We start from the raw sequence: 13,736 nt of genomic DNA, 5'->3' as shown, positions 1-13,736 counted from the left end.
ATCCTAAGATGCAAATTAGGTTAAAGAATTGAATTCCACCTCTCCCACCTCCCGCCAAAAGACTTCAACTTTGCTTAGCAAACATTTCACACAGATTAGTTATCTTCTAATTCTCCATACAACATATCTATGTGCAGATAGGTGTATGTGTAATCCTGTCCAGGGATGATACACACATTTCACAAACAGACACCAACATTCCAATCCTTAGCAAATAACAATTAGAACATTATTAATGTGACTCTGGTTCCAAAACCAATTCAAGAAACATTTAGTGAAGTCAATTTGTGTATTATTGGTGCACAGAACACATTTTACAAATTTACTTTTATTTCTTGTCACATTTCTTTTCATTCCTAATATTATTTATGTGTATCTTTTCACTTAAAAAATTATTAATCATTGGAGAGTTTTTGTTTGCTGTTTCATTCATTGCTTCACCAAATTTTTAATGAACACCTAATACGTGCCAGGCACTGATTGAGGCACTGTTCTCCCACATGCCAGGTTGTTCTAAGTGATTTCTGTATTTTTATTATTTGATTTTGGTTAATTTACTGTTGTTTCATTTATAGCATTTCAAGTTAAATGACTAACTCATTGATTTTCAAGCTTTCATATCTTTGGAATAAATGTATTTAAGGTTATAAGCTTACTTTAGAGTGCAGTTTTGACTATCCCACAAATCTGATATGTCATACTTTCATGGCCATTCAGTTCTAATGATTATTATTTTTGTTATGATTACCTCTTTAATAACTATTATATACTTTGTTTTAAAAAACTTCTAAACACATGGGCCTTTAAAAAAACTATTATTTCTAAATTAAGTATAATTATAAATTATATATGTAATTCTTCTCAAGTGGCTCAGTGGTAAAGAATCCGCCTGCCAATGTAGAAGACGCGGGTTCAATACCTGGTCTGGGAAGATCCCCTGGAGAAGGAAATTGCAACCCACTCCAGTATTCTTGCCTGAGAACCCCACAGACAGAGAAGCCTGGTGGACTACAGTCCCTGGGAGGAGTTGCAAAGAGTTGAACACGACTTAGCGACTGAACAGAGAGAGAGAGACAGAGAGATTATAAAGTGTGATACTGCTATTTTGAAATAGGTGGAGCCTTCATTTATGACACAGTATGTACTGAAATTTCGTAAATATTCCACGTATACTTTACTTATTTTTTTAAATATCTGTTTATTTGGCTGCACCACGTCTTAGTTGCAGCAAGCAGAATTTTTAGTTGCAACAGGAGACTCTCGGTGCAGCTTGTGGTGTCTAGTTCCCCGACCAGGGATTGAACCTGGGCTGCTTGCACTGGGAGCACAGAGTCTTAGCCACTGGACCACCGGGGAAGTCCTCCACACGTACTTTAAAAGAATGTATATTATCCCTTTTGGGCCCAAGAGACGATGCATAGCTATTCATATTTTCCCATGAGTAGTGACTCATAAGGGGTGTTTGTAAAATTAATTTAGGGGACACAATCAGCATTTTTAAAAGTATTATGTGAAACTTCAACTTCATACATATATAGATATTTTTACTGGGTTGCATATAAAATGTATTTTTAAATTATGAGTGGTTGTCAAAAAGATTAAAAGCCACTTATTAAAGCAAACAGTTAATTCTGTATTTCAAGCATTCAAAATCCTCAGAAATTTTTGAGTTACTTATCAGTTACCAATAGAAGTATATTTAAATAAATCACTCACTATGATAATTTGTGAATTTCTCTTAGATAATTTGCTAGCTTTTTATTTATATTTTTTGATTTATACACTTTGAAGTTATGTTAAGTGCATACAAGTGCTTTTCTTTATCCCTACCAGTGCTTTTTGTTTAATTTCCTTTTCCTATGGCTATCCAAGGAATTTCAGAAACAACATCTACTTCTGCTTGACTACTCAACAGCCTTTGTCTGTGGATCACAACAAACTGTAGAAAATTCTTAAAGAGATGGGAATACCAGACCACCGTACCTGCCTCCTGAGAAACGTGGATGTGGGTCAAGAAGAAACAGTCAGAACCTTACATGGGAACAACTGACGGTACAAAATTGGGAAAGGAGTACGCCAAGGCTGTATACTGTCACCCTGTGTATTTAACTTAAGTGCAGAGTACATAATGTGAAATGCCATGCTGAATGAAGCACAAGCGGGAATCAAGACTGCCAGGAGAAACATCAACCTGAGATATGCAGATAACACCAGTCTAACGGCAGAAAGTGAAGGGAAACTAAACAGCCTCTTGATGAGGGCGAAAGAGAAGAGTGAAAAAGCTGGCTTAAAACTCAACGTTCAAAAAACTAAGATCATACCTCTGGTCCCATCACTTCATGGCAAATAGAAGGGGAAAAAGTGGAAGCAGTGACAGATTTTATTTTCTTGGGCTCCAACATCACAGTGGTGACTACAGCTGTGAAATTAAAAGATGCTTGCTCTTTGGGAGGAAAGCCATGACAAACCTAGATAGTATACTAAAAAGCAGAGACATCACTTTTCTGACACAGGTCCACATAGTCAAAGCTATGGTTTTTCCAGTAGTAATGTATGTATGTGAGACCATAAAGACCATAAAGAAGGCTGAGCGCCGAAGAATTGATGCTTTTGAATTGTGCTGGAGAAGACTCTTAAGAGTCCCTTGGACTACCAAGAGATCAAACCAGTCAGTCTTAAAGGAAATCAACCGTCAACAGTCATCGGAAGGACTGATGCTGAAGTGGAAGCTCCAGTACTTTGGACATCTGATGAGAAGAGATGACTCATTGGAAAAGACCCTGATGCTAGGAAAGACTGAATGCGAAAGGAGAAGGCAGCGGGAGAGGATGAGATATCAGATAGCATCACTGACTAAATGGACATGAACCTGAGCAAACTCCAGGGGATAGTGAAGGACAGGGAGGCCCGGCTGGAGTCCACGGGGCGGCAAAGCTGGACAGACTTGGCAACTGAGCCACAGCAGACAGTTCTCATTCTAATTAGTACTGCATGGCTTATCTCTTTCCAATCTTTTACCTTTCTGAGACTTTCCTTTCGATATATCTTTTAAGCAGCCTATAACTGGATGTTTTAAAAATCAGAATTAGATAATATATCTTTTAATAGAAGAGTATAATCTGTTAACATTCATTGGGATTACTCATGTGTTTTATTTTATCTTAATTTTAATTTTCCACTTATTATCTTTTTCCTTTGCTTTTTTCCCCATTTCCTGCCTCCCACTGGATTCATAAAGTTTCTACATTCCCTTCTCTCCCCCTCTATTGGTTTGAAAGCAGCAGACTGTATATGTATCGCTTAGCTTCTATTTTCTAAGAAAGTCTAAAGCTATTCAGTATTTCCATCTTGCCCTTGAACTTGACACAGATGTGTTCACACATTTACTGTCCACTGAATACTCTTGTCCTCGAATCCTGTTGTTGTCATAAACGTGTTTAATCCTTTTAAGAAAACCAACAATTATTTTTATAGTTGTTAATGTGTACAGACATTTTACAGTTTTTGTACTTCATTATTTCATGTTATTCTGTGTTCACATTTATCTTCACTAATTTTTTCAGTGAGGGCCATGGGTATACTCTTAGACTTCGAATATCTCAAATTATTATTTTTTGCCTTCTTTCTTGAATGATAATTTAGCTATATATAGAATTCTAGACTGCAAGTTACTTTACCTCAACACTTTAAAGCTATTAGCTCTTGTCTTCTGCCACTTATTACTTCTGAAGAGAAGGTTGCTGCTATTCTCTTTTTCTTTGTAGTTAAAAGTAGGTTTCTTTCAGGTAATACATTAGACTACCCACTTATGCTTGATGGTCTGCACTTTCTATGCAGACACACTATGATGTCGCTAGAGGTACATTTATTTTGGTGCAAAGAATGATTTTTTTAGGTGAAGACCCATATCTTTAGCTGAGAATTCTGTTATTATTTTTTAAAGTATTGCTTGTTCACCTATCCTTTGGCTCTCTCTTCTGATATTCCTATTAGACTCACATGTCATATTCCACAAGATATGGCTAGATACATGATCGAATATGTCTCACCATTCAAAACATTAATTTCATCTGTGAGGAATTCATGGTTCAGGTTTGATTCTGCAGGCAATCTTTCTTAATATTAGATTTATTCCTGTGTTCTACAGTTCTGGTTTGCAGGCTCAGTTTGAATAGGAATCACTTTCCCCCTTTGTCTCTCCACTTGTTCATCCCTCCCTGTCGGAAGACTTCACAGTTGCCTCCACCCAGTCCCCCTGACTCCAATCTAGAACCAGACTTTACAGTGGTATTTTGGTGCCTCTGCCACAGAGATGAATAGAAATTCAGAAGGCATTTCATTATCTTTCTAACTCTGTAGGCTCATGGCCTCATGTAAAGACGGAGCCTCAGCCAGTGGGTCCATGTCTGCTTTATCAGTCTCCTACAGACGGGGCCCATAGCATTCTTTAGCTCAGGATTTTCCAAGTGTGGTATACTGACATTTTGGACCAGATAATTCTTCACTATGGGAAACTGTCCTACGCTTCGCAGGATACCTTTTTTAGTTTTTTTAGTACCACCGCTAGACTCTACTCAGTACATGCCAGCAGCAACACCCCTCCCCCAACTCACAACCAATGACTCCAACACTGCCAAATGCCCTCTGGGGGCAGTATCATCTCCAGCTGAAAAACTCGCTCTTTTGTGTTCTATGAATGAGTCTCGCCTCTTGGGTAGGGCACCCTCAGGCCCCAATATGCCACGGGAGCTGAGGTCCAGGCTGCCACTGCCTGCTTCCACAGCAGGGATCACAAAGCTTGTTGCTTCAGCCTCATTCACTGATTGCTATTTGTTGCAAGTACACTTTGGGGCCATGGAGATGCTTCCCTTGTTTCTTTTTTCTTCTTTAAGCTGTTTATCTATCACTGCTGTGTTTGAAGCAGAGGGGGAGTACTAAGCATAAACTTATGGAGCCAACTTAACTGGAAGTCAGCAAGTCCAAATCTAATCATTAGTTTTGTTTGAAACTAAACCTTCACCTTCAATAGTCATCAGAGTTATTAGTGTTCAGGAAATCAGAATGTGTGTGACTTTCCATAGCCTGGTTAGCTAGAGCCATATCACACTTATGAACATCAGTTTAGTAACAACAAAAATGAGATTTAACAGGGAATAGTAACAGCAGCAGAAATTACAAACCACACCAACCAGCATGCAACGGACATTTACTATATGTCAGGGAAACACATGATCTCCTTTAAACCCAAGAACAACTCCATGATGTAGATAATATCTTACAGATAACAAAACAGAAGCTTAGAGATATCCCTAAATAACAGTCAATTAAGTGAAGGAGCCAGGATTCAAATCTAATTTCAAATCTTGGGCTATTAGCAGTTGTACTCCACAGCCTCCCATACTCTCCGTGGCCTAAATGATTAATGAAGAGATCTTTGTTACTTAGGGTCCCTGATGCATTCACCCTGATGGAAAATACTAAGTCGCCACTATCTCCACCACCACCTCCTCCACTACCATTTCCTGAGAACTTATCATGAATACAAGTTCTATCAGGGGCTGGGGACCGAACTTCTCTCTCCTCTCTCAAAATCGATCTTCACGAATACAGGGCTCATGTCTGTCTTGTCCACCGGTGTCATCACCAGCATCCAGAGCAACGCATAGCAATGGACATTCAATATTTATATGATAAAAGGACAAAGACAAGACATTTGTCCCTAATAGAAAGCAGAACACATAGGAAAAGGAAAAATAAGACAAGGACGCAGATAGCAGAGCCAGCTGAGGAGTTGACAATGGGGCAGTTGGTCAAGCTACATCAAGGGGATAAACTAGAACCTGATCTTGAATAAAAGGCAGGACTTCGACTGAAGATGGAGAAGGGCATTCTGTGCAGGGGGCATGACACGGGCAGGTAGGAGCAATGAATGGAGCCGAGCAGACTAGAGACAGGATGGAGAATATACCGTAGAGAGCTTCAATGTCCAGAGTAAGGACTCTCAACTTTATCTTGCAGGCAACTGGAAGCCTCCAGAGAGTGCAGAAGAAAGGTTCAAAGAACTACTTTAGAGACGATATTTTAAAATTGCTTCCTAGGCCTATGCGTGTACCCTATTTCTTGAAGTACCTATTTGGATAGTTTAAAAACTTCTACTGTGTTCTACTTGGGTTTTCTTTTTATTCAAGAACCAATTTTGAGAGTCCCCATTTTTCAAAATATTATCTTTCATCCAGTTTTGAAAATTTAGTAGCCTATAACTATGTGCAGTGTTCTCCTGATTTTTCCATCTCCCCTATATCTACTTTTTTAAACTTTTATTAATTATCTTATCTTTCTGGCAGAACTGTGTGAAAATTATTTTCTGCTTTCCTGTCCCCCTACCCTGAACTAAAAAATGTTTTGGGTTTAGCTAATTTTGCTGCTTGTTTTCAGTTTATATTGCTTTCTTCTTGATTTCCTTTGATCTGTTTTTCTTAGCTTTGTTTTATTGACCCTTTTCTAGCTTTTAGAGATGGAAGCTTAGTTCAGGTATGACAAATATGTGGCTTGCATAGTCACCATTCTCAACATCAGACATTACTAATCTATCACAGCACTCTTTCCTGCTGAGCTCAGAGAAGTCCTCAATTCTCTTTAACGTGACACTGCTGTAATGAGTTGAAACCCGTTTATTGGTTGAAGCTAATTTGCCATTTGTATCTTGGTTAATTCCTTTACAATCTTTCCATATTTAACACAAAATAATTATGAGTTTAGCTTTAAGCACACTGTTGCCTACATTTCAAACATAAGTTTGATATATGTAATTCATTTTTTACCTTTAAAAAGTTATTTCAGCTTTATTGACTTGACAAAGTTGTAAGTTATTCAAAGTACATTGAGGTGATTCGGCATATATACTGCACAAGGATTCCCCCATCTAGTTATTTAACACACGTATCACCTCACGTAGGGCTTCCCAGGTGATGCTAGCGGTAAAGAACCCGTCTGCCAATGCAGGAGACGTAAGGGGTGGGTTTGATCCCTGGGTTGGGAAGATTCCCTAGAGGAGAGCGTGACAACCTGGTCCAGTATTCTTGCCTGGAGAATCCCATGGACAGAGGAGCCTGGTGGGCTACAGTCCATAGGGTTCCAAAGAGTCGGACACAAGCGAAGTGACTTAGTACACACACATCACCTTACATATTTACCTTTTTCTTTCTCTTTCTTCTTTTTGGTGAGAACATTTAAGTTCTACTCTCTTGGAAAACTTCAGTGTCTAGAATGGGCTTTTCTGTCTTGTTTTGATATGTACAATTCTTATTTTTAACATAGTTTCCAAAATAATTTTGATCTAAACTACTTAAAAGAGTATTTTAACATTCTAAATTTATTTAGGCATTTGTCCAGATTTTAAGGAGCTTCCCTGGTGGCTCAGAGGTTAAAGCGTCTGCCTGCAATGTGGGAGACCAGGGTTCGATCCCTGGGTAGGGAAGATTCCCCTGGAGAAGGAAATGGCAACCCACTCCAGTATTCTTGCCTGGAGAATCCCATGGACGAAGGAGCCTGGTGGGCTACAGTCCATGGGGTCGCGACGAGTCGGACACGACTGAGTGACTTCCAGATTTTAAAATCTCATTTTATTATAAAGTGGTCAGAGAATGGAGACTGCATAATTTCTGTTTTTTGAGGATTTATACTAAAATAGTTTTGAAAAATATTCCATGGGAGCTCTGCAGGGCATAAAATTGCATGTTATTAATTTAATCTCATTAATTATACTGTTCAAAACCCTTTATGTCCTTAGGTTAGATCTGTTTTGCCTGTAATAATGACTATTCTATTTTCCTTTTGGAATTCATTATTTTAGGTGGAATCTATCTTTTCTCTCATCATTTTTACCTTTGTACACTTTTTTCTTCAGAATTTTGGCAGAATTTTAACAGTCTGTCCTGAATTTCACTAATTCCATTTTCTACAGCACCCAATCTCTATTCACCATGTTTAATCCAATTTTTCACTCAGGTGTTCTTGTTTCCATTCAATCCTTCCTGACCCCAGACTACTTGCTCTCAGATAGCTTTTTTGAGCTCTACACAACCAATGCACACTAGGGATTTTTCTGAAATGTTTTCTTTCTTGATTAAACTTACTTTGGAGGTTGACAGCTCCTCTGAATCTTCTCCATGGATCTTTCTTTAAAGCTATACTATCTATTTCCAGGCCCCGAGATTTTAAAGTATTTGCTCATCCTCAGAGAAGAAAGTCTAAGTTTGCCAATAAGGACTGAGGATCACAGAGGAACTGATATGAATTCTATCAAAGGCTATTTTCAATTTCTATCCAAATCTTAAAAAAAAATTTTTTTAATTTATCTATTTGGCTGCATCAGGTCTTAGTTGTCCTAAGACGGGCTTCTCTCTAGTCGTGGCGTGTGGGCTCCAGAGCTCGCGGGCTCAGCAGTAGCAGCGTTGGGCTTAGCTGCCCCACACATATGGGATCAGGGACTGGAAGGCAGATTCTTAACCACTGGAGCACCAGGGAAGTCCCTATTCAAATCTTTTTAAAAGGGATTTTTTTCATAATCAGATAAGATAGAAGGGAAGTGAGAGATGGGAAATACCCAACAGTCACATTACCATTTTAACATCTCAGCAAGGATGAATGAAAAGTAAGATTTTAATTTAAATTATCTAAGTATAAAATCACCAAAGGAAGATTCATCATTCTATGAGTCTCATGTATTTCTCTCCCCACGGGACCATACATAATTCCAATGATAACAACTGGTTAGATGTGATTTAGAGTACCTATTTTCAGACTGATGTCATTGTCATCATGGCCAAAGCAAATCCTAAGATCTTCTAAGGCTACCACTGAGGTCCAAATGCTGAGAGCTAGTAAAGGAAAGAGAGTCTGAGTGGTGACTCGTCACCTGGCCCCCAGCTCTTTCTGTCTCCAGGCCTGCCCGCTTAGAGTGAGAGGGCTCTGTCTGGTGTGTTCCAGGGCTGCCAGTGTTTTCCTACACTGCACTCCCACAGGCAGGCAGTATATAAAGCCCTCAATGAGGTTCTTCAATCCTTCTTGTGCTGCATCTAACAGACATTTCCCCAACACCTCACTATGAGGGTGGCACTAACTATTCCTACTTTTGAGCATTTCATTGGCCATTTAAGTGGCAAAACTAGTGTGGAAAGGAAGTTTCTAAGTGCTAACACTGCATTTTCCCAAAGGCAGTATTTTAGGATGATTAATCTGTCCCTTGCTGCACAGAATGGATGTGAATTGATTGGTGGGGGGTCTCTGAAATCAGCGGTCTACTGGGATGAGTATGGGGTTAGCACAGTAGGGGATGTGAATTCTGGCTTTGGTTCTGCCACTGTCCATCTGTGTACCTTGCTATACCCAAAGCCCTGCACGGCGCCTTCCTCCAGGTTTTTATCTTTCAGCACTAAGAGTCTATGACTATATTATTTGGGAAGTGCATAAATTAGAAATCTCATATTTAAGGATGGATACACTACAGCTTCAATCATATTTCTCAAAGCTACACATAATAAGACTGAAAAGCTGATAAAGATGGTTAATAACCTACAACATGACATCTTCAATGCTTACCTCAAGACCCTACTTTTGGACCATTTTAACTCCTGATTACTTTGCCTCCTGTTCATGACTCATTTGTTAAAAAGATACAACATATTTTTTTCTTGATCCTTTATTTTTATATTTTTCTGACATTAATGTGAGCATCTCCATCACACTTCTGACCAAATGTTGAGGTCACATTAATTGGTGTTTGGATTAACATGCTCCTGGGTTTGGGACAGCTTTCCTGCCTCCTAATCCCTAGCAGCCTTTAGCAAAACACCACTGTCCTGGGTGCTGACACAGAATAGCAGTTGGCTTCAAATTCTACTGAGGTCACTCTGATGCAGAATATACTAAAACCTGGCAAGGAAAGGTAACTCCAGCTATTTAAAGAAAAGCCCTTTCGTTGAGTCTGGTGTTTCTCGTGCAGTTTTCTTTTCTCAGGAAAGTCCCAAGGTAAACAGCTTTGACCCTGCCTTTTCAAATTCATCTCTAGTCTCTGAGTTTTGCCCACATCCCTGGCAAACACTGATCTTCTCAGATTTCTTTCTGTATATTTCCTGGAGAGTATGATTCTGGCTCTGAAAAAAGAGTCTTTTACAAGAAGAGATAGTTCATATGCATGTAGTTGTTCAGCGGCTGTCATCCTTCCTAGTTAAGCTGCCTGCTTGGAAGAAATACCACAAATAGTTTTGAAAGGAGGATCTGAAGTTGGTACTAAATTATGAACTGTTACAAACATTAGAGAGGAAAATCAAAAAAGGGTATTGGCACTGTGGAAAAGGCAAAAAAAAAAAAAAATCTAAATCATTCTCTTCACAGAATTGACAAGTGAGATTTAGCTAAAGGAAATAAAAGTCTATGAATCTAAGAACTATAACAAAGAACTGCTGGGCCAAGAAAGGATGGGGAAAATGGCTGTAAAGAGTCAGGATTAAAAAACAAACGTGCTCATAAAAAAGCTTTCAACAGAACAGACTGAAAACAAGTTATTTTGGTTAATTATTCAGTGGGGACAGTGAGTTTTGTTTTACAGTTAGGAAATTGAAACCTTTAGAGGGAAAGTGACTAGACTATTATCATAAAGAAATAGGACCCCACTGTTCCGATTCTCAACTCCCTTTGCACCAAAATTCAAAAGACATTCCGTCTTTTATGTTCTATTGTTTTCTAAATTCAACCCTCTAGGATGTGGAAACTTTGATGCTCTTGGAAATTGCTTCTATATTCGTCCAGTGCCAACTTCTGCGCTAGGAGAGGTTTGAAGTTCAACCCAAAAACACAGGGCTTGGCACAGTCAAAAGCTCATTACAACTTCTCATTAGCTGTGTCTCTTGGGACAACTATGGCATTCCTGAGTGTGACTCAGTATCGCCAGTCATAACTGATCAGTTAGTCAGTCAGTTCAGTCGCTCAGTCGTGTCCGACTCTTTGCGACCCCATGAATCGCAGCACGCCACGCCTCCCTGTCCATCACCAACTCCTGGAGTTCACTCAGACTCATGTCCATCGAGTCAGTTCCTGATTAATATGAACCAAGCCCGCATCAGGGTGGCAATAAGCTCAAGCAAATGAAGCAACACATTTTGTGGGAATAAAGCAAAAAATTACGTGAAAATTTCTTGGAGTATCGTCTTAGTATTAACCACAACACCTAAAACTCCTTCAGTATTTACCACGTACCAGGCACTGTATTTGTGCTTGACATTCATCAATTCGTTTACTTCTCTTAATAACCCCATGAGGCAGGTACTATTATCATTTCTATTTTAAACAGGAAACTGAATCACACAGATGTCAAGGAACTTGCTATGCTGGCTAGGAACAAGTACTTTGGAACAATAATAAGAATATGTCACCTGATACTTAGGATCCTGATTTCAGAAGCCATGAAAGGTTTCTCTAGATTAAAAATAACTTCAGCAATCCAAATGAAGTATGGCGTTTAGTTGATTGTAATGTATGGGCGACAGTCTCGTCGTATTGCAGTATCTTCAAATGTACCATGGCAATATAGGATGTTAACATGGGGAAAACTGGGTGTACGTATCTTTATGTGTACTATCTTTACAACTTTTCCATAAATCTAAAATAATTCTTACATGAAAAGATTATTTCAAAAAACTTTATCTGGATGCTTCCTAGGGAGAACTTTTCACTGAGTCAGTTCAGAGAAAAATAGTGCTATTCTTCTTCCTAAAAGCCTGAGAGCAGATTGAAAACAGGGGGGTCCTCAAGCCCTGCATTTTTCATGTAAAGGAGAGGATGTTCAGGTCTCCACTAGCGCTAACTTATTTAGCTTCACAGACTTGTGCTAGAGTTTTAAAGGCAAATTGGAAACTATTTCCTGGAACAACGCCTCAACAGCATGCCTTTTGATACTTGGATTATACTTTTTAAATTCTAAAGAAATCCTGTTTTCCCCCCCTCTTTTGTGCTTTTTTGGTGCTGAGCTGCTTCCGGTTTTCCCACACTCCTGCCTGTCAGAGACAAGAAACCACAAAAATGCAGCAGAGCAAAGCCTGTCCATAGAGCTGCAATTCCATCTCAGAAGCCTGAAGAGCTCTCCTGCCAGTAGTGAGTTCAGGGCAGTGAGTGGGGTCCTCCAATGTCTGGCCTCACTCCTGCCAACAGAGCCCCCCTCTCCACCAGCACACGAACTTCATCGGCCACCACAGGCCATCTCAGCAATAACTGGAAAGACCACGGCAAACAGCACACTCGTCAATTCAACATTCATTTCCCCGCCTAACTGTGGGCTTTTCAAACCTGGGAAGGAGTGTGTGCTTTTGGAACGCTTATGATGGTTACTAAGACTTACAGAGGTCTGAAGTGTGCCAGATATTGTTCTATGTACTTTACATATTTTAAGTCTGCTCATCTTTATCAACTGTCCTATGAAACAGATATTATCTCCAAAAACAAGGGAAAAAATAACTGTAAGGGGTTGTGTTAGCTCTTCATTGCTGTCTTAGGCGCTCTCTAGTTGCCGCAAGTGGACTTCTCACTGGGGTGGCTTCTCTTGTTACCGAGCACGGGCTCTAAGCATGCAGGCTTCAGTAGTCATGTCTTACAGGTTAAGCTGTCCCACAGCAAGTGGGATCTTAGTTCCCAGACCCGGGATCGGACCCGAGTCCCCTGAATTGGCAGGTGGATTCTTAACCACTGGACCACCAAGGAAGTCCCCAAGTAAGGAAATTGAAGCTAAGAGTTTAAGTAAATTGCAACTTGTTAAAGATCTCGCATCAATAAAGTGTGAAGAGGGGTCTGACACAGACAGTCAGGCCCCGGGGGCTGTGCCCTTAAGGAACTGAGAGGGGCCACACATCCTTCTTGTCGTGGCATCGGCTCTCAACCACAAACTGAACTGTCTACTGCTCCAGAGAGTTCTCTAAAGTTATTACGATGCCAGTTATTCCTAGAAGAGTGCTTGGCACTTAGTAGGCACTGAATAAATATTTGCTGAATAAACGAATCTGGCAGCAGTATAATTAAAACAACCACAAGGGATTGCTTTTCAACCCAAATTTGATTCATTATCCAAGGGGGCAAAAACACGAACTGTTTTTTCTGTGCCCTAGGATTCCTTTTTATAACTCGAGTTGGTTTTGTGAAGGACAAATGAATGGGGAACCCCAAGGACAGCAAGAGAAATACACAAATCTCTTCTAGGTGTTCATCCATCAGGGATTGCCTCCTCCTCCGGACAGCTTTGGTAAGTCCGACAGCTTTGGACAGCTTTGGTAAGTCCCCCAGTTTTAAATGGACAGGAGCTGCTAAAACCAACACTTTTTTTTTTTAATCAGTCCATTTCTAGTTTTCTAGGGAAAATGGCTGGGGGTAGTGTGAAGAATGTGACCTAAAACACGTATGTGATGCAGGTACAGAGATGTCTTTTTTTTCAGGTAAGACAGAAAGATGACAAAAGGTATTAGAAACATCGTTGCTCCACAGAGCCTGATGACTAATGTCAATGAAGTTAATTCATCTTATGAAATCTCAATCCTATGTCTTCCTTTTCAAATGCCTAAAAACAAATAAACAAGGGTGGAGTGAGGGAAGAGTGTTGCATTTTACATGAAATTGGAAAGATCTAGCTCTGTAGAACGACTGAAGGAAGACTACGTCCCGGAGGAAGTTCCCTCCTCCAAGTCCACAGTTCA

General features: G+C 39.7%; 1 protein-coding gene across 10 annotated transcripts in view; it reads right to left on the bottom strand.

Annotated features, from left to right (window-relative positions):
• The window catches only part of TTLL5 (tubulin tyrosine ligase-like family, member 5), a 317,321-nt gene that overhangs the window by 66,139 nt on the left and 237,446 nt on the right, over positions 1-13,736 (bottom strand). The window lies entirely within an intron of this gene.

This window comes from Bison bison, unplaced genomic scaffold (assembly GCF_000754665.1).
Source record: "Bison bison bison isolate TAMUID 2011002044 unplaced genomic scaffold, Bison_UMD1.0 scf7180017864201, whole genome shotgun sequence".
Taxonomy (NCBI): domain Eukaryota; kingdom Metazoa; phylum Chordata; class Mammalia; order Artiodactyla; family Bovidae; genus Bison; species Bison bison.
This window is presented reverse-complemented; position numbering and strand designations above follow the sequence as displayed.